General features: G+C 36.1%; 1 protein-coding gene across 3 annotated transcripts in view; it reads left to right on the plus strand.

The window, feature by feature from the left end:
- LOC136825485 (uncharacterized) overlaps positions 1-21,040 on the plus strand; it is a 246,438-nt gene that overhangs the window by 80,746 nt on the left and 144,652 nt on the right. Inside the window, exon 5 of one of the 3 annotated variants that reach the window (XM_067082018.1) lies at positions 2,198-2,380. The exons of the other annotated variants lie outside the window; for them this stretch is intronic. The gene's annotated coding sequence lies outside the window, so the exon portion shown is untranslated. Of the gene's footprint in view, positions 1-2,197; positions 2,381-21,040 lie in introns of those variants that run through there. 3 annotated transcript variants of the gene reach the window in all.

Raw genomic sequence — 21,040 nt, forward strand, 5'->3', positions numbered from 1 at the left:
GCAAATCCTATAAGCCCTGATGGCCAACCCTGTCATTAATCCTATTTTTATTTCTTTCCTATGACTGGAGAACCTATGTATGTATGAATTGGTGTGTGTCTTCTTCCTATATACCTTGAATTTTAAATTTTCCCCTTCCCTCTTGACCAGGACATCCAAGAAAGGAATTTCTCCCTCCTTCTCTTCTTCTATTGTGAACTTGATGTGTTCATTTAGTTTATTTATGTTTTCTAAAAACTTGTGTAGATCTTCCCTTTCTCCCTTGTAAATAATCAAGATGTCATCCACGTATCTTACCCATTTTACGATATTTAAGTTCCCTTTATTTACTTTGCCCACCTCTTCCTTTTCAAACCATTCCATAAAGATATTAGCTAGAATTGGTGAAAGACTTGAACCCATGGCCACGCCATTTTTTTGTATATAATGGTTTTCGCCCTACTTGAAAACATTAACGCTGAGGGCCACTGTTAGCAGTTTTATTAAAACGTCATGATCTATGTCGCATGTATAAACCCCCTCCTCCATATTCTTTTTTATTATTTCCATCGTCGTCTTTACTAGTACGTTAGTGAACAGGGAAGTTACATCCAAACTTGCAAATTTACTGTCTTTTACGTTAATTTTGGATAATTCGTCTATCAGGTTCATGTCATGTTTTAAATGCCCTTCGGATACTAAGCCTACCAATTTTCCCATTATGTTGGAAAGAAATTTCTCCAGCCTCCTCTGCGGTGATCTCGTCGATGCCATGATCGGTTTTAGCGGACACCCTTCCTTGTGGATCTTAGGGCTATGGGATCTCTGGACTTTCCACTGATTTTACTCTATGTTCTAATTCTTTTCTCTTGGTTTTGTCGTGGATTTTTGTGAACGCTTCCCTTAGTTTTTTGTTAAAATTGCACTGTACCCCTCAACGTCCAGTTTTTTGTTGCAAGCCACATATGTGTTTTCATCGTTTAGCAGTTGTTCTAACTTATTCTCATATTCTATGGCATCCATTACTACAACCGCCCCCCCCCCTTTGTCTGCCTTACAAATCTTTATGTCCTTGTATTTTCCTAACCTATCAAGGGCCTTACATAACCTCTCCATGGGTTCAAGTTTTCTGTACAGGAACACCAACAAAACATCTAGACTGGTTAGAGAACGCCTTCATAACTTGCGCCAACAACACGATGGCAGGGAACACCGGAAACGGCTTTGAAGACAGCATATCTAGAAAAATCGTATACGCCATAGTAGCAAGGAAACGAAGGAAAAACGCAAGAGAATGCACGGAAAACAGACACCTGGAAGAAGGGATCAGAGAAAGACCAAGATCATGAGGGGGTGGGGGTCACACAGGAGGAGCTAGGCAATTATAGGATTAAAAGTACCCAGCACAGATATAAATACAGCTGGACTACACGTCTGCTCATTTTACGGATACTTGATAATGTGGAGTGTTAGTCCAAGAAAGCTTGTAACTTTTTCTGAATAAAAACTCCGTTAGATACCATCCAGTTTGAATGAGGTCCTATTAGTAATTTTACTAATGCACAGAACAATTGTGTATGTGATAAAGTTAATAATATATATATATATATATATATATATATATATATATATATATATATATATACATATACATATCATATATATATATATATATATATATATATATATATATATATATATATATATATATATATATATATATATATATATATATATATATATATATATATTATATATATATATATATATATATATATATATATATATATATATATATATATATATATATATATATATATATATATATATATATATATATATATATATATATATATATATATATATATATATATATATATTGTTTGTGTGTGTGTGTATAGATATATATATATGTATATATATATTCTTATATATTTCCATACGTCCCTTTTATCCAGTTAGATAGAAATGAAAATTTAACATTGGCTGAGAAGAATGACGAGGAAGTGAACTGAGTTAGGGACCAACCCTCAGATCGCCTGATTTGGGGTAAACAGTACCACTCCTATCCCCACCATCGTATGTTTTGGGGTCAGGGAGCCGTTAGTGACATAGGGGCGAAAAGGGGATGTAGATAGGCTATTATCCTAACTCTTAAGTCCTTAATTACAAGACCTATTTTCCTATTTTCTTTCGCTGGTTGTGTGATTGCTTTCAGATTGCCAGTTTCCTGTGCTCCAAGCCAAACAAAGCGGACATAATTCCCTGTGAGATGGGCGACCCACTCTATACCCAGCCACCACCATGTCGAGTGGTGCTTCTTTCGTCTCCTTACGCTGGCAAGGAATGCGAGACTCCTGCAGCCAGAAGTTGTCTACTGCCACGAGCTCTACGCAGAACGAATAAGGTACGTCTGGAAACATTCGTTCCCAAGCCAGTTTCTTTTTCTTCTCGTGAATTTTTCTCCACTTTCCGAATTTCCAACTTTTCATTTTCTTAAAGCCCCTTTGTCAACCCTAATAACCAAGCTGCCCCATGATTCGCCCTAAGCTATATTAAATTAATTCAGTGATCAGAATTAGATTACTCCCTCCATAGTGTTACCACGGACTAATTAAATTTAATTGATCAATTCCTCCAGTGTGCATAATTAAGTTCATGTGAGAGAAACTCATTTGGTTTTGAATGCTAATCTGGAATTCTCTTCCAGAACCTGTTATCCAGCCCCTATGATGGTCTGCATCCCTGCCTAGAACGAAACCGTAGCACATATGTTTAATTGCCATCCTGCCAAGTGCCAGAGTCTTCTATTTAGCAGTCTGGGACACCAACGGTCCCCTTGCTCACCCTGTTGTGTTACAGCAAAAACCAACAAAAATCCATTAACCAGTGGCAACCTTCACGGTCAGTTGCGTGTCTGACTATTTCAGGGTCGTAGCCTTTTATATTCAGCAAATTACTACGTTGGTGTAATTTTATTGCACATTGTATTTGCTTGCTTGCTGCTCTGTTAGCCTTTTCATCTTAATTTCCTGATTGCTTCATTTGTAAATAAATTCAGTTTAAAGTAATTAGCTGGTTAATTTATCCCCCTCATGGCGACCTCCAATTCTCTGTTTACTCAATTATGGTATCAAGGTAAGTCAGTTTATCCATTCCATGTATTGCTTACATTCTGGGTGTTTCAAGGCAGTTAACCCTTTAATTAATCAACCCCATTTACAAAAACGTCTCCCAGAATGTATCGCGCGGCGTCGTGAGTTTATATACAGTGTATAGCGGAAAAAAGTTTTTTCAAAAAAATCACAGCACGCTTAGTTTTTAAGATTAAGAGTTCATTTTGGCTCATTTTTTTCGTTGCCTGAAGTTTAGTATGCAACCATCAGAAATGAAAAAAATATCATTATCATATATAAATATTGGAATATATGACATATAAAAAAAAATCGTATATAATTGTATACAAATCGCGCTGTAAGCAAAACGGTTAATACTAATGAGTTAATTTTTTTAGTTGTATTGTACACTAAATTGCGATGATTTTGGTATATAACAAATTTTAAAACGATCAAAGCAACACAGAGAAAATATTATCACAAAATGATGCATGAATGCGTAACGCGCGGACGTAAGAAAATGTTTTTTCAAAAATTCACCATAAATCGAAATATTGTGCTAGAGACTTCCCGTTTGTTGAGAAATGAAGCTAATTGATTGAATATTATAGACTGTAAGTGTTTTAGCTATACAATTGCAGTTTTCGACCATTTCGGTCGAGTTAAAGTTGTTGAAAGTCGAATTTTTTCTATTTATCGTGATTTATATAAAAATATTTCAAAATTGATAAAAGCTACAACCATGAGTTATTTTTCGTTGTATTGTACATAAAATAGCGCACATTTTCATTTATAAAACTTTATGTAACGACTAATATAAAACGGTGCAAATATTACGACAACGAGACGAAAGAATTTCTGAGAAGTTCGGCCGAGTTACCGCGCAGACGTAAGGAAAATGGTTTTTTTAAAATTCACCATAAATCGAAATATTGTGCTAGAGATTTCCATTTTATTGCAAAATGAAGGTAAACGATTGAATATTACTAGAATGTAAGAGTTTTAGTTTACAATTGCGTTTTTTGACCATTTCGGTCGAGTTAAAGTTGACCGAAGGTTGAAATTTTGACAGCAGTTATCGTGATTTATGTGAAAATATTTCAAAACTGATAAAAGCTACAACCATGAGCTATTTTCTGTTGTATTCTACATGAAATTGTGCACATTTTCATATATAAAAGTTTATGTAACGACTAATGTGAAACGATGCAAACATTACGACAACATGACGAAAGAATTTCCGAGATGTTGGCCGAGTTAGTCAGTGCGCAGACGTAAGGAAAGTTTTTTTTTCAGAAATTCACCATAAATCGAAATATTGTGCTAGAGACTTCCAGTTTGTTGCAAAATGAAGGTACATGATTGAATATTACTAGAATGAAAAGAGTTTTAGCTTATAATTGCGTTTTTTACCATTTCGGTCGAGTTAAATTTGACCGAAGCTTGAAGGTTTTTTGGCAGTTATCGTGATTTATATGAAAATATTTCAAAACTGATAAAAGCTACAACAATGAGTTATTTTCTGTTGTATTCTACATGAAATCGCGCACATTTCCATATATAAAACTTTATTTAACGATTAATATAAAACGGTGCAAACATTACGACAACGTGACGAAAGAATTTCTGGCGCGGACGTAGGAAAAGTTTTTTTTCAAAAATTCACCATAAATCGAAATATTGTGACTAGAGACTTCCAATTGGTTTCAAATGAAGGAAAATGATTGAATATTACTAGAATGTAAGAGTTTTAGCTTTCCACAATTGCGTTTTTTGACCATTTCGGTCGAGTCAAAGTTGACCGAAGGTTGAAATTTTGGCAGTTATCGTGGTTTCCAGGAAAATATTTAGATGATCTGATAAAAGCTACAACCATGGGTTGTATTTTGCTGTATTGTACATGAAATTGCGCACATTTTCATATATAAAACTTTATGTAACGGCTAATATAGAACAGTGCAAAAATTACGACAAAATGACGAAAGAATTTATGAAATTTTCGGCTGAGTTACTGCCTGTGCGTAAGAAAAAGTTTTTGTCAAAAATTCACCATAAATCGAAATATTGTGCTAGAGACTTACAATTTGTTGCAAAATGAAGGTACATGCTTGAATATTACTAGAATGTAAGAGTTTTAGCTTAAAATTGCAATTTTTCGACCATTCAGAGACCGGTTGAGTCATTCCATTGGCTGTGGGGTTGACTGAAGGTTGAAATTTTTTGTAGTCCACTCGGGCATCCAACAGACAATTTTAGTCTGTTATGATCTGGGACACCAAACCGCCTGATCCAGTTTAAGGGTTAATTAAATTAATCAACACCCCATTCTTCCAACCGTCAGAATGTATATAATATATATGGGGAAGATATATTATGTATATATATATAAGCATATATTATATATATATCGCCCACGATACAGAAAAATCCATATACATATATTATATATATATATATATATACATATATATGCCCATATATATATATTATATATGCCATATATATATATCTCCATCAGCAGTCTGTGTGTGTGTATATATATATATATATATATAGGCCGTGGATGATATATATATATATATATATATATATATATATATATATATATATATATATATTTATATAATATATATATATATATATATATATATATATATATATATATATATATATATATATGTATATATGTATGTATATGTGTTATACCCCTTTCAGATTAAACACTTCTTATGAAAAGGCCAGTAACGGACCTTTGCAGTCTACCATCAGGTGCAGTGTGAACCCTTAGCTCTCACTCGTTCCCTTCTCCCTATCACTCAGCCCACGTGAACACCAGCAGTCTGGTGGTCGGTCTCTCTCTCTCTCTCTCTCTCTCTCTCTCTCTCTCTCTCTCTCTCTCTGTGAACATCCTCAAGGAAATGGATCGTCTAAGGAAACGCAATTTTTCCTACAAAAATAGATTTATTATTCAAACCAACCCAACAAGTAATGAATGAACAAAGAAAAGATTAAAATCCATAATAAATGAGTTATCAAGTCAAAATGGTGGGCCAAAGATTTACTTTTACTCTGACTAAAACAAGTCTTACTACGACTGGAAAGTCTTATTATGGCTGAAAGCCGTTGAGGACCTAACCTCCCACACATTTCAACTTAGACATTCCCTGGGATGAATCTCAAAGTCAACCATCATGAGAAATAACCACATTGCAAAGATTTGCAGGGTCTTTTCTATAACCACAGCAATTTCACAGACATCTGTCATGAAAGAATTCATGGCACAATAGTAATCTCCCAAAAATATACAATTTGTGCAAAAACATAATAAGAGAAAGTCTAAAATGCATGATTAATAATGGTTAAGCAATTCTCCCGGATCTGAAAAATTAGAATATTAAAGTGACATAAATGGTTAGGTCCAACTCTGCACACAAATCATAAGTGTCTTGAAATCATGGTCCTCATTCACAGGTTCACAGTTCACACAGAAAAATGAAAGGGTCTGATGACTGTTTTGGGGATGTCTGCCAGTTTCTAAGAGATTGAATATAAGATTTCAAAGGTCCATTCTGGACGATAATCCTGGCCCCGCTAATGAACGATCAGACTTACTTTTGGGCAGAGAATAAGTGGTCTGGTTCTATATTTTCTAACACACGAAGATGCTGCAGGGCATACCAGGTGCTGTCCGTCTGTCTCACAAATCAGAGCCAAGAGGGTGTTCATCTGGCAAAACAGCTTTTGAAGTGCCCAAACTATTTCCATCTGAATGCAATGATTTTGGCCTCCTAAAGGCACTATGACTGTCGGAAGTATGCATCTTGTAGCTATTTGTCTTTCATCACATCCTATAGTTTGGCAGAGTTATGAATTGGATATAATTCGGTTTAAATATATGTAATGTAGGGAATATACATAAAGGGATATATACTTAAATGTGTGTGTATATGGCCCACGCCGATATATACTGAATATAAATATATATATATATATAGTCCTGATATATGATGATAATCCCATATATATATATGGTAGGGTAGATATATATATATATATATAATGATGGGTGTGTGTGTGTGTATGCAGGTATATATGGTGGTCATCTGTGGTCCTATATGAAGGTGGAAATATATAACACATGGCTCCAGTGTCGACCAACATCATATATAAATATATATATATATATATAATATATATATATATATTTTTGTTGTTATATATATATATACCTGATTGGGTTGAATTCCTCCATTTTTTGGTTGTTGATCAACTTTTTATTAGTTTCACGGTACTTTTAAATCTTCTACGTTCTCGGGCAGTGTAACTGATGAATAAAGAAACGAAGCCCCTCTTCGTTCCATTTGGTGGGAACACAACTGCACAGCTGTTGATGGTCACCTGATGGGGTCAGTGAGGCAGTTTAAAGAGTGCACTGGTCATATTCTTGTTGTTTTAGAGTTTAGCTGGCCTTGTGACCAGCAGGGTGTACTGTCCGTGATCTGCCCAGGAGCCCAGTAAGCTGCCGCAGGAATATTCTTTGCGTACTCGTGTTTTTATTACATGGTGCGGACGGAATAGGAGGAGCGTCAAAAAACATTAATAATAAATACATTTAAATGCAATACACTAAGGTTGAAGGGTACAAACATGATTTTAACTGAATTTAAGCAAGTCTACAAAAATATTACATTACTTGAAGGTGGTGGGGATTTACAATAACCAAAAGTTTTTAGATGAACGTCCTCCAGTAACAAAAACACGTTTGCTGGTTGTTTGGCAACAAACTGAAAATTTAAATAGGGGAACCAGATACGGATTATGGGAATGGTGGATGAAGGGTAAGGGACAGAGAGGAGGAGGCGGGGTGGTTTGAGAGAAGGAGAAGGTGAGGGGAGCAAGAGAGAGAGAGACGTGATTCAAGAAATGTTGTTGTAATTATTTGAGTTATTTGCTCTTCCGGTGTTGGATGATGTTGGCACGCCTCACTAGATGGGAGGCGATCTCTTTCCTCCCAATTGGTGTTTCAGGGTCGGCCTTAGTAATAAAATGCAGACTGATTTTTGCTGTGATTAGTCGGTAGAGATATTGCTCCAGTCAGATGATGTTGGTATTCTCCAATAGTGCCTGAGTTGTATAAGATTTTCACCATGTGATGATCGACGTAGTGTTGGTGGATGGAACCTTTATTCGGGATGGGCCTGTGAGAGAGGTGCAAAATAATGAGCAGGAAGACAAGTACTGCTGGTTTATTGATGAAAACAAGCTGGTTATAAAGCGGGGATGCGGATGTCTGCGAGTTCGCAGAGACCGCTGGTACAAAGATTTACAGGTGACCTGAGGTCAAATTAATTCCTTACAAAAACAAGACAGGTTTATACAGAGAACATAGTGATCAGCAATGTCTGACACACAACATAAATAACTCGTTACTTGTGCAGAAAACATGATTGTTTAGAAAGACAAGATATATACAGTTTATAATTATGATGATAAATATATATTCCAATCGACCTTAGGTTGATGAAAAGGCACCACAGAAAACGGGATATTCTCTACAGAGAACGTGTTTGAGCGGGGACTTTAATATACCAGGCCAAGATGAAGGCAACATCTTTTAGGTGTCTGTAGAAGTGTGTCCTCTTGTCGATGTCAACTGAGAGGGTGGTCATCCTTCTCAGGTGTCCTCTGCAGTGGTTTGTTGGGTGTGTCTTTCCGCTTTGTTTCTGGTTTTTCGGGGACGTTGCCTCCTTCCTGCGACCAGGGTTGTTTGAGGGCTGCTGCAAAGCAGGAGATCTTGGGGTCCGCCTAGTTGCCCCCTCCAGGAATGTGGGTTTGAAGAGGGATCTATTGACACCCAGTCTTCCCGCTCTGGATGGATTATATTCAGTAATGCCTTCTTGCTCCTTTCCAGTACAAGAAAAGGTCTCCTGATGATAAGTTATGGTGTTTTTATCATTGTCATCCCTGATGAAAATGTGGGTGGCAGAGGACAGAATTGCCATGAAGGCGGACGTTCTGTTATTATGTCTTTTGGCAGGGGTGAAGTTTACCCTGTCTGATCCTCTTGTTGCTCAGGAGTTGCTGGATTAGTTCCCCAGGACTACCAGAGTCTCCCCAGGTGACTTTTTCCACATGGAGCATTGGGCTTATAGTCCTCAACCTGATAGGACCCATCAAGCTGGTACGACCAGTTTTCAGAGGAGCAATGAGCCATGAGGGACGCCTTCAGAGACCTGTGGAACCTTTCCACATTTGTTGGCTTCGGGTTGTAGGTGGTGGTGCTGTCAAAGTGGTCCCCATTTAGGGTTATGAGGATGTCCAAGAAAGCCAGGAGAGTGGGTTCTGTCTGTTATGTCGTCTGGGACACATAACCGGCTGATCCAGCTGAAGAGGATTATGCATGCAATGGGGTGGCTTCTTCCATGGGCATATTTTTGGCCACCTGGTGTAGCGGTTGACGATTGTCAGAAGGTATCTGGTTTTCCTGATGGGGAAGAGGTTGTGGTCGACGTGGATGTCCAAATAATCTCTTTGGCTGGGAAGAGGACCCGATTCGTGTGCCATCCCACTTTGCTTGTCTTGACACTGCATACACCATCTTGCCCAGGCCGTTGCATCTTTCTGATGAAAGGGGCCTTTGTGCAGGCCAGCAGTCTGGCATTGATTTTAGTGTCCTTCCGGTATTGGTAGTGGCCATGGATGATGTTGAAAACCAGCCCGACGTCTGGACATCAGGTCAATGGCATCATCCACTGGCACGCTTTGTAAACAGATCCTCATGAGCTGAAGGGATGTCCTCCCACTTCAGTGATGAGAAATCTGACAGAGGCTGGGGTCTCAGGGTGAGCAGCTTGTTTGATGGAAAGTCCTCGTAATATATCCCAAGTTCAGAATCGATTGGTCGATCCCGAGAGGTTACGAAATTATGGTCCTGATGGGGTTCCCTGGCTTATGGTTTTATTGTTCCATAGCAATAACCTTGTTTAAAGTCACCGATTATTTTGGGGAGCTTCATCTCATTTTGCATTTTGTTGGCATATTCAGTAAGGCCCAGAATTTAGGTCTTCAATTCGTTTGTTGGGTCCTTACTGAGGCGTTGGAACTTACTTGTGTCGTTCAAAATATTGTCTGGTTTTTTGTCGTATTCACTTATATCCATGATGACGTAGACAGCGGCGTTATCTCCTTTACGTAAAATGATGTGGGTGTTTTTTCTGAGTTCTTCCGCTGCCTGACATAATTCAGGGGTGAGGGTTTTGCTGTGATAATTCCCACGTGCTCGGCTGGCTGCTCCTATGAGTTCCATGATACATCCTTGATGAGTTTCTATTTGATTTTTATTATGCAGTTGTTCTAAATTGCTTATCAAACATTCTATGTTTATACGTTTGGCCATCTGGCTAGGTTTTTTGATGTAATGACAATTAAGGCCCAGATTTAATAATTTCTTTTGGTTGTCACTGAGGGAATACTGTGATAAATTGACATACCTGTCTTTGTTTTCATTTTCCGCACTGGCCCTCCATTTAATATGATTAATTTGTTACTGTGAAAGCCGTCAAGATTCAGCGAGTGCATTCGTTCGCGCACTCTAGTGGGCGTGCCATGTGAAGTATGGATATTCCATTTTGAAAACAGGCTAAACATTGAGGGCCTAGAAAGCTTTGTGTCAGGATCCGCCTGGTTGGAGGACTTTTGAGTACTGCCTGTGAGGTGAGCGGGAACTTTATTTCCAAGAAAACCTGATTTATTTTGCTGATTTACTTTTATCTCCTATGTATCTTTGATTTTTTATTGATGATTTTACCATGTTTAATTATGTGCAGTTCCTTTGGGGTTGGTAACGTAGGAAAACATCCCACATTTATTTTATTTTATGCCTGCTTTTAAAAGTTGTGTTTCTCCTTTGTTCTTCAGATGTATCGTGAATAGAGGCCAATATAAATGAAGGGGAATGTGGCTTATCATGACTTCGGTCATACTGACTTATTTTTACTTATATGGTGAGACTTACTTAGTGGAAGTTTATAGTACCATGATATTTTACTTGTTTATTTTGAGGGTACCAATTCTGGGACGTTGATATTCCCTTTTCATTTTAAACCACTTGTCATTTTAGATTACTGAATAAATTATATTTTTTGGTAGTCATGTGTTTGCTGTTCAGATAGTGACTTGGATGAAGAGAGAGAGAGAGAGAGAGAGAGAGAGAGAGAGAGAGAGAGAGAGAGAGAGAGAGAGAGAGAAATGTGCTGACCCAGTACCGGCCGTTGCTACTGGAGAATCTAAGAGATATAAGATGATATGACATTTTTCTTAAAACAGATGTAGGAGGTGGTTATGACTCTATCTGAGATTGTTAATAGGCGTAATATATATATATATATATATATATATATATATATATATATATATATATATATATATATATATATATATATATATATATATATATATATATATATATATATATATATATATATATATATATATATATATATATATATATATATATATATATATATATATATATATATATATATATATATATATATATATATATATATATATATATTGTCAGTATGTGTTTAATTTAATGTAAATTGATTTGTTTTGAATAAGTCACTTTGGCTGTAATTATTTTTGGAACGTAATGACCCTGTTTCCTCCTCCCCAACATTTCTGACTTGTTGTATAGTTTTAATTACAATGAGCTTGTTTTATTTTCACGTGTGGTGTTGGCTGGAGCTGTATTCGGCGCTGTCTCGCCTGGTCTGGTCAGTAGTTTTCTGGACCATTAACATTGTGAGGGCTTGCCTTATTTTGGATTATTACGGGATTTCGAGATCTGCCTGTCTTCAGTTGCTGCTGCTGTCCTCCTTCGAGAGATTGATTGTTCTTCAGACTACGCCCTTGGTTCAGTGATTTAGCCAAGGGGACCTCTCTGCCAACTGGTAAGGTGTGATTACCTGTCGGACGGCCGTGTCCATTGATTGTCTTGCGACGTTAAAGTGATATTTACATCAGTCTACGCCCTTGGCCCAGTGATTTTTGCCTAGGGGACCTCTCTTACGTTTGGTAAGGTCTCAAGAATATATATTATTCCCCTCAACCCGTGATTTGAAGGCTGCGTTAGCCACTACTACTGTTTAGAGCTCACTTAAGGGAAGCAGTTTTTTTTTTTTTTTTTTTTGTTTAGTGTGTAATAAGTTAGGTTATTCTGTCTTTTCGACATTCTATTACTTTCAGGGCCCTCTCTTTAAAGTGTAATTGCATAGTCTATCTTAATTTGGTGTAAGTGTGTTTGTTATTCGATGTTTTCAGTGTATGGTTGATTTTTGTGTTTATTTAATGCATTTTGTAAGAGGCTCAGTGGTCATTTCTTTCTAAAAAGTTTGTATTAAATATTAAGGTTTTATTCTCAGTTTTTCTTTACCCTCCTTGATTCCATCTCTGTACACTCTGTTGCGGCCATTCCACCTATTGTGGACTTGGTTGTTTGTGACTTTATTTGTATTTTAAGAGACTTGTGTATGTTTGATGGGCATGGGCCCATAACATTTGGCGACCTATTGCCAGGATTTATCGGATCCTGTAGTCACTTGAGTGTATAGAGTGGATTCTTGGGGTGTTTGCAGCATAGTAATACCTTCTCTCCTATATTTTTGTGTTGATCGGTGTTTATAATTTTTTTTTTTTGACCGTGGTAAGATATTTGTGTAGTTATTGGTGTTCAGTGTATTGGTTTGTTTTTGGGTATATTTTGTGAGATACATTTATATATTTACTTGTGTGTAATTAATTTACTATGGCTGATTTGAATATCCCAGAGCTCTTGAGTGGAGAGGGGTGGCAGGACAGGTTGGCAGACTTGAATAAGCCTGATTTAGAGTGTGTAGCAGAATTTTTTGAAATTGAAAATCCTGGGTCTGTTAGGAAGGGCTTGTTGCTTCTTAATGTTTATGAAAAGGTTAAGGTGATGAAGGCAGAAGGTAAACCAGAGACTAGGCAGGTGGAGGAAGCGGTGTCATTAGAAATTTTAGATAGGCAGATTCAGTTGAAAAGAATGGAAATAGATCTCCAAAAGTTGAAGGCTGAGGAGAGAGAGAGAGAGAGACAGCACGAACTTGCTATGCAAGCATTGAGTAATAGGGTTCTTCTTCTTCCCAACATAATGTGTCTGCAATGCCTTGTATTAATCTAACTGAAGCTCTAAAGTTAGTCCCAAATTTTCAGGAAGTCAACGTGGCAGAGTTTTTTTGTTTCTTTTGAGAGGATAGCCTCAAGGTTGGAGTGGCCAAAGGAGTATTGGACCACTCTTATTCAGAGTAAATTGTTAGGTAAGGCCCAGAAAGTTTACGTTACCTTGGACGAAGATCTGTCCTCAGATTATGATTCTGTGAAGGCCATAGTTTTGAAGGCTTACGAGTTGGTACCGGAAGCTTACCGACAACGCTTCCGTAATTTACAGAAGGAAAGAGGGCAGACTTTTGTAGAGTTCGCCAGGGCTAAAGAGCAGTTTGCTGGCGACTGGTTAAAGCCTAAGGAGGTGACAGACTTTGAGAAATTAAAAGAATTAATTTTGGTTGAAGAGTTTAAAAGGTCCGTGCCTAATGAGGTGAAGGTACACCTCGAAGAGTTAAAATTAGAAACTTTGCAGGAGGTGGCTATTGCAAGTGATGAGTACCTCCTTTCTCATAAAAATGTGATAGGGGAAGTACCCAGAAATGAGAAATCTGGTTGGGTGAGAGTTAACAGGAGTAGTAACCAGAACAGGTATAACAGGCCTAATGATAATTATGGTTCTCGTACTACTCCTGTTAACGGCTATAATAGGCAGACCACAGATAACCCGGAGAAGTTGAGAACTATGACTTGTTACTTCTGTCATAAGAAGGGACACGTCAAGAGCATGTGTTATGCTTTTAAAAGGTTACAAAGGACCGAAAGACGACCGGTAATGGCCATTCGTAGGAATGAGAACGAGTCAGTGGCTGAGAACTCTAATAATCAATGACTAGGCAATAAGTCACTGGCTCCTTTTCAGAAATTTTTGTCTAATGGTTTTTTTCGCTCTGGGAATTCGACTGAGCAAAGAAAGGTTAAAATTTTGCGTGACACTGGGGCTGCTCAGTCTTTAATTCTCAGAGAATCTTTACCTATTGATTTAGAATGTTCAAATAAGGAATATGTTTTGTTAAGTGGTTTTCCAGATACGGTCAGGTCTTACCTGGTTGAGAGTTTTTATTTAGCATGCCCGTCTTTTTCAGGTTATTTAAAACTGGCCATTATTGATAAATTTCCTATTAAAGATGTGGATTTGGTGTTAGGGAATGATGTCGCCCTAATAAATAAAACTTTCCCTATTGTATTAAATTCCAGTAATGAAATATCTGTAGTCACTCGATCGAAGGCTAGTAGTGTTGACTCGGCAGAGTCGGTAGTTGATGTTGATTTGAGTAGTTTAGATCGTAGTGATAGCTTAGTTGCAGATAGTGGTGTGTTGATAATAAACTTAATTGGACTACTAAGGAACTTATTACAGCTCAGAAAGCAGATTTTAAAGACCTGCCAGTTGAGTCTGGCGAAATTACTGATTTGACTGTCCCTCGATTTAAGATAATTAATAATATTTTGTATAGAATAAGTAGACCTTTTGATGCCATTAACACAGGTTGTGAAATTGTTAAACAGATTATGGTTCCTTTTGTTTATCGAAAGGAGTTAATGACATTGGCTCATGAAAATGGTTTGGCTGGTCATTTTGGTGTTTTCAAAACTACTCGTAAATTGTGTGAAAGTTATTTTTGGCCTAAGATGAAAGCTGATGTTAAAAAATTTGTAAATAGTTGTAATGCATGTCAAAAGGTCGGGAAGCCTAATCAACCAATTCCAAAGGCACCATTACATCCTATTCCTGTTGTTTCTGAACCTTTCAGAGAGGTAATTATTGACGTGGTTGGTCCTCTGCCGAAAACTCGTAGTGGCAATCAGTATATTTTAACAATTATGGATAGGATGTACCACTACGAAATGTAAAAAACTGTTAAAATTGTTGAAGTATTAATTGAATTTTTCACCAGGTTCGGAATGCCCAAAGTAATTCAGTCCGATTGTGGGTCTAATTTTCTGAGTAAATTATTTAGGGAGAAGATGGCTGAGTTAAAAATTAAACATGCGACTTCTTCTCCGTACCACCCTGAAAGTCAAGGTGTTTTGGAACGATTTCATCAAACCATGAAGTCTATGATAAAAAAATATTGTTTGGTTAATGGTTCCGAATGGGATAAGGAACTACCTTATTTATTATTTGCATTTCGGTCAGTACCGAGTCAATCTTTAGGATTTTCACCTTTCAGCCTTATTTTTGGTCATTGTGTGCGTGGTCCATTGGATGTGGTTCGTGAATCTTGGGAGGGGACGCCCTGATATAAATTTATTAGATTATGTTAGTAATTTGGGTGATAAATTAACGAAGGCTTGGAAGTTTGCTGGTGAAAATTTATTGTGTAGCCAAAAGAAAATGAAATACGTAATTTTGTAGTGGGTGATAATTTTTGACTTAAAAGCCCAGAAAGAGGAGAAAATTTTAAAGGAACGTAATTTTGTAGTGGGTGATAATGTTTTGGTATTGCTTCCCATTCCAGGAAACCCTTTAAAAGCTTCATTTTCAGGACCGTGGAAAATTTTAAAGAAATTAAGTGATGTTAATTATTTAGTTGAAACTCCTGAAAGGAGGAGACCCTACCAGCTGTGTCACATAAATATGTTAAAAGCAGATTATAAAGTCCGTTTTTACCTGTCGACGCTACATTACCGCTCGCACGCGACAAAGTTATTCCGTGGCATTAGTTGGTGATACTACAAAGTGTAATGGTATTAATTCTTTTTCTTTTCCAGACGTGAGTAATTTTGATGATGATTGTTTTGATGGTGCCGAATGGCCTAGTGATAATGAACATTCTTTAGAAAATTTTTCTGAAATGGTTTCACATTTGAATATAGTAGAACAGGGATCTTTGAAAAAGTTAGTTTTTCGTTATAAGGATTTATTTTCGGATGTTCCAGGACAGACCACTGTCCTTGAACATGATGTGGATGTGGGTAACGCAACTCCGGTAAAACAATCCCCTTACAGGTTAAATCCATTTAAAAATGATGTTGTGGATAAAGAGGTTGATTATTATATGTTACGACACGGGCTGATTGAACCCAGCAACAGTCCGTGGTCTTCACCTGTTGTTTTGGTAAAGAAACAGGATGGTCAATTCAGGCTTTGTTTTGATTACCGCAAAGTCAACGAGGTCACAAAGCCTGATAGTTATCCTTTACCCAGGATAGAGGACTGTATTGACAGGATAGGGAATTCAAAATATATAACTAAATTTGATTTGTTAAAAGGGTATTGGCAAGTTCCGCTGTCCAAACGGGCACCGGATTTGTCAGCGTTTGTAACGCAGCGAGGACTGTACCAATGTAAAGTAATGCCTTTTGGGATGAAGAATGCTGCTGCAACCTTTCAAAGGTTAATGAATACTTTGGTCCAAGGTTTAGAGGGGTGTGTTGTTTATATTGATGATATTGTGATTTACAGTGGTGACTGGGACACCCATCTTAAACGTATTAAGGCCTTATTTCAGGTACTTACGAAAGCTGGTTTGGTTATAAACCTCAAAAAGAGTGAGTTTGCCAAAGCAAAGGTTGTGTATTTGGGTCACGAAGTAGGATTTGGGAAAGTGGCTCCAAAACAGGCAAACGTAGACTCTATTAGGCATATTGAAATACCGAAGTGTCGCTGGGATGTCAGAAAATTCCTTGGTTTAGTAGGGTATAATCGTAGATTTGTTAAGAATTTTTCTGATATCGCTGAGCCCCTGACTAATTTATTACATAAGAATGTGACTTTTGTATGGTCTAATGATGCCCAAAATGCCTTTGAAAAATTAAAGCAGGTCCTAATGAATTTCCCTATATTGAAAGCCCCTGATTTTGACGTTCCTTTTTCGCTTGCTACTGATGCGAGTGATGTTGGGGTTGGAGCAGTTTTGTTGCAGGAAGATGCTCATGGAGTATCTCATCCTGTTGCCTATTTCTCCAAAAAGTTATCCCCGGCACAACGGAAATACTCGACTGTAGAGAAAGAGACTTTGGGATTAATTTTAGCTGTTAATCATTTTCAGGTGTATTTATCCTCTACAGGGACGCCGATTAAAATATGAACGGATCATAATCCGTTAATTTTCTTGAACAGGTTTAGGAATAAAAATCAACGGTTGATGCGTTGGAGCCTCCTGCTCCAGGAATGGAATTTTAGCTTTTCACACATTCCAGGGAAAAGTAATGTTGTCGCTGATGCGTTGTCACGCATCAGTGACTGATCGATAGGTTGATTTGAGAAAAACCTTTTGTTCTTCGTTAATTATTATTTGTAAAGTTGTTTTGTATATTTATATTAATTGATTTGATTAATCCTATAAATTTATCGAATGTTCAGGTTTCCAGGTGTGTTGTAATAATGTTGTGTCAGGTGTTTGTTTTGTTTATGAAATAATTTAGGATTAAGTATTTAAGATTATAAGATGTTAAATGTTGTGATTTGCAGGTTTTTCTTCGGTGTCGTCTTTGATTAAGAGTGGTTAAGGGTACTTTTGATTTCTGTTTACTTTAGTATGTGTTGTTGGTGGAGGTTAATTTTTGTTACCATGTCTTGTGTATGTCCACGTTAATTTTAAGGTGTTACCATTGTCTTGTGTATGTCCACGTTAATTTTAAGGTGTTACCATTGTCTTGTGTATGTCCATTAATGATGTGTGTATTTAAGGCCCAAACCCATTTAGTGTGAGGACGCTCTCTGAAGTGTAGATGCACTGTGTATATATATATATATATATATATATATATATATATATATATATATATATATATATATATATTATATATATATATACTGTATATATATACATATGTATATATATATATGTATATATATATATATATATATATATATATATATATATATATATATATATATATATATATATATATATATATATATATAAAGACTGTTGGAGGAGGAAGTACATCTCAGGTGGTACATAAAACACATTTATTGCAACGTTTCAAAACACAGAGGTTTCATTTTCAAGCTACTGTACAAAGACAAAAAACAATGAAATTAACATTAAAATACAAATACAAGACATAATACATTATATGTAGCAAAATTAAAAACTAGTTGTAGCAGAACCAACCATTAAGAGAGGAATTAAGGACGAAAGTCAGAAGTAACAAACCACAAATGACAAAAGGCAACAGCTCATGTAAGGTAAAGATTTGTCGAGGAAGACTGCTAAGTGTTCAACTGGGGAACAAGTTGTTTAATAAAGGACTTCTGGATTGTCAATAGTTTGCCATTCGGTGCCCGTCCCAAATATTTTAAAATCTTGTGTTGTATGTTACGTTTGCATTTATTGGGGTGTTGCCTGATGTTGGAAAATTCAGGATTAGCAAGTTTGCTACCAGTTCGATAGCTAACGCCCTTATGGCAATCAATTCTGTTGTAAGTTTGTTAAATGGTATTTTGTGCTAGAACCTGTAATTTAGTGCGTAATCCGGAAATGTCAAAATTAATATTCAGTTTCAAGCGAACTATAAAATTGATTCTAATTGGGTTTGTAACAGGGCAAACCGAAATCCAAATCAAAAGATGAGGAATTCTTCCCTTTGGGTTAATTTATAACAAGAGAAATTGAACACAGTTTTCTTGTTGGAACTGAATATAGGGGTATTGATACCAAGTTTAGACAGTTTCCTCTCGTGAACCAACCGGACTTCTGAAACAAAGCTTTCCATATTTTTAGTGAGCAAATATTTAAAAATAAAACAATCGACAAATGACAAATTATGATTGACAGTTTTTTGCAATGTCTCGGCTTGAGTTGTCAGCTTATTAATGACTTCATTCTTAAGATTAATTTCCATTTGTGATAGTTTTTAGTAGCTTCTTCATAAAAATGTTCTAGCGCACAATACCTTTAACAAACTTACAACCTATTGGGCTGATTTTTCTCTAGAAAAGACTTGTACATGCATAAGGAATTAGCTAAGAATGACACCTTAGTTATCACTCGCCCAGACAAAGGTAATGGCGTTGTCTTACTAAACAAATCAAATTATATTGATAAGGTTGAAAACATTCTGAAAGACAACACAAAATTCAAACTCTTAGGTAAACCAGACTTTGCAACCATTTTTAAAATTAAAGACCAGATCAACAGGTTTTTAAAGTGTCTTAAACATAAGAATATTATAACTGAGGAAAAATACCATTCTCTCTATGGTACCGGTACTACTTATGGCATTATGTATGGCCTTCCTAAAACACACAAGAAGGCCGGGCTTCCCATCAGACCTATACTAGCGTCATACGATACCCCGAATTACAGGTTAGCTAAATTCCTTGTTCCCCTGCTTTCTCCCCAGATAGAAAATGAATATAATATAAAAAATTTCTTCGACTTCAAAGAAGCCATACTTAGCCAGGACTCGACCTCTTTATGGTCAGTTATGATGATGAGTCTTTGTTTACTAACGTACCTATAAATGAAACTATTGAAATTATTGTCAACAAACTCTTTCCTGAAACTGACTCTCTTTTTAATAATTTTAATAATTCTGATTTTAAGAAACTATTGCAACTGGCAGTGCAGGACACTGCCTTCATTTTTAATAACAATTGTTTCTCTCAAATAGATGGTATGGCTATGGGTTCTCCATTAGGGCCCATATTTGCAGGCATTTTTATGTGCTCCCTGGAGGAGCATTTTTTAGACACCTGTCCCTTGAGTTACCATCCGCTGTTCTACAAAAGGTACGTTGACGATACCTTTGCTCTTTTCAAATCCAAGTATGACGCCGAAAGGTTTCTTGATTTAATTAATAGGGCACAGCCAAACATAAAATTTACTATGGAGTGTGAAAGTGATAATAAACTACGTTTCTAAGATGTTTTAGTCTTAACGACAATATGATCATTTTAACACTTCAGTTTACAGGAAGAGAACCTTAACAGGACTAGGTTCAAATTTTTATACTCACTGTTTTTACGGCTTTAAATTAAACTCTTTAAGTACATTACTCCATCGCGCCTTCTCATTGACATCTAGTTGGGAGTTTTTTCACGAAGAAATCCACTTCTTACATCATTATTTTACAAGTAATTATTTTCCCACCACACTTTTTCACAGGTATGTTTTTAAACTTTTTAATAACGCTTTTATTCCAAAAGTCTCCTTGCCAAATGTGCCTAAGCTTCCGTTTTATGCAAATATACCTTTGATCCATGAGCAAAATTTCATATTTAAATATATACCAGCTATTATTTTAAATTTAATATCATCCCGACAAATCCACTTACTTTGGGTAGTTTGTTTAAATTCAAAGATAAACTTGACCCTTTGATGACCTCATGTGTAGTGTACAAGTTCAACTGCTCTACATGTAATCTAGGGCCTCTAGAACGTCGATTGGAAGTCGTTGATGGGAACTGTCGGGTGTTCAAGTCACGTACCAAATCATTCATCACTTATAATTCCCCTTCGGAGATACTCCTGAAGTAGCGTGAACTGGATACTAAACGACATTTGTAACTTAATGTTTTATATTATATATATATATATATATATATATATATATATATATATATATATATATATATATATATATATATTATATATATATATATATATATATATATATATATATATATATATATATATATATATGTATATATATGTATATATATGTATATATATATATATATATATATATATATATATGTATATATATATATATATATATATATATATATATATATATATATATATATATATATATATATATATATATATATATACGATGTGTGAATAAATTTGTATATTGAATGT

The sequence above is a fragment of the Macrobrachium rosenbergii genome, chromosome 37, assembly GCF_040412425.1.
Source record: "Macrobrachium rosenbergii isolate ZJJX-2024 chromosome 37, ASM4041242v1, whole genome shotgun sequence".
Lineage (NCBI taxonomy): Eukaryota > Metazoa > Arthropoda > Malacostraca > Decapoda > Palaemonidae > Macrobrachium > Macrobrachium rosenbergii.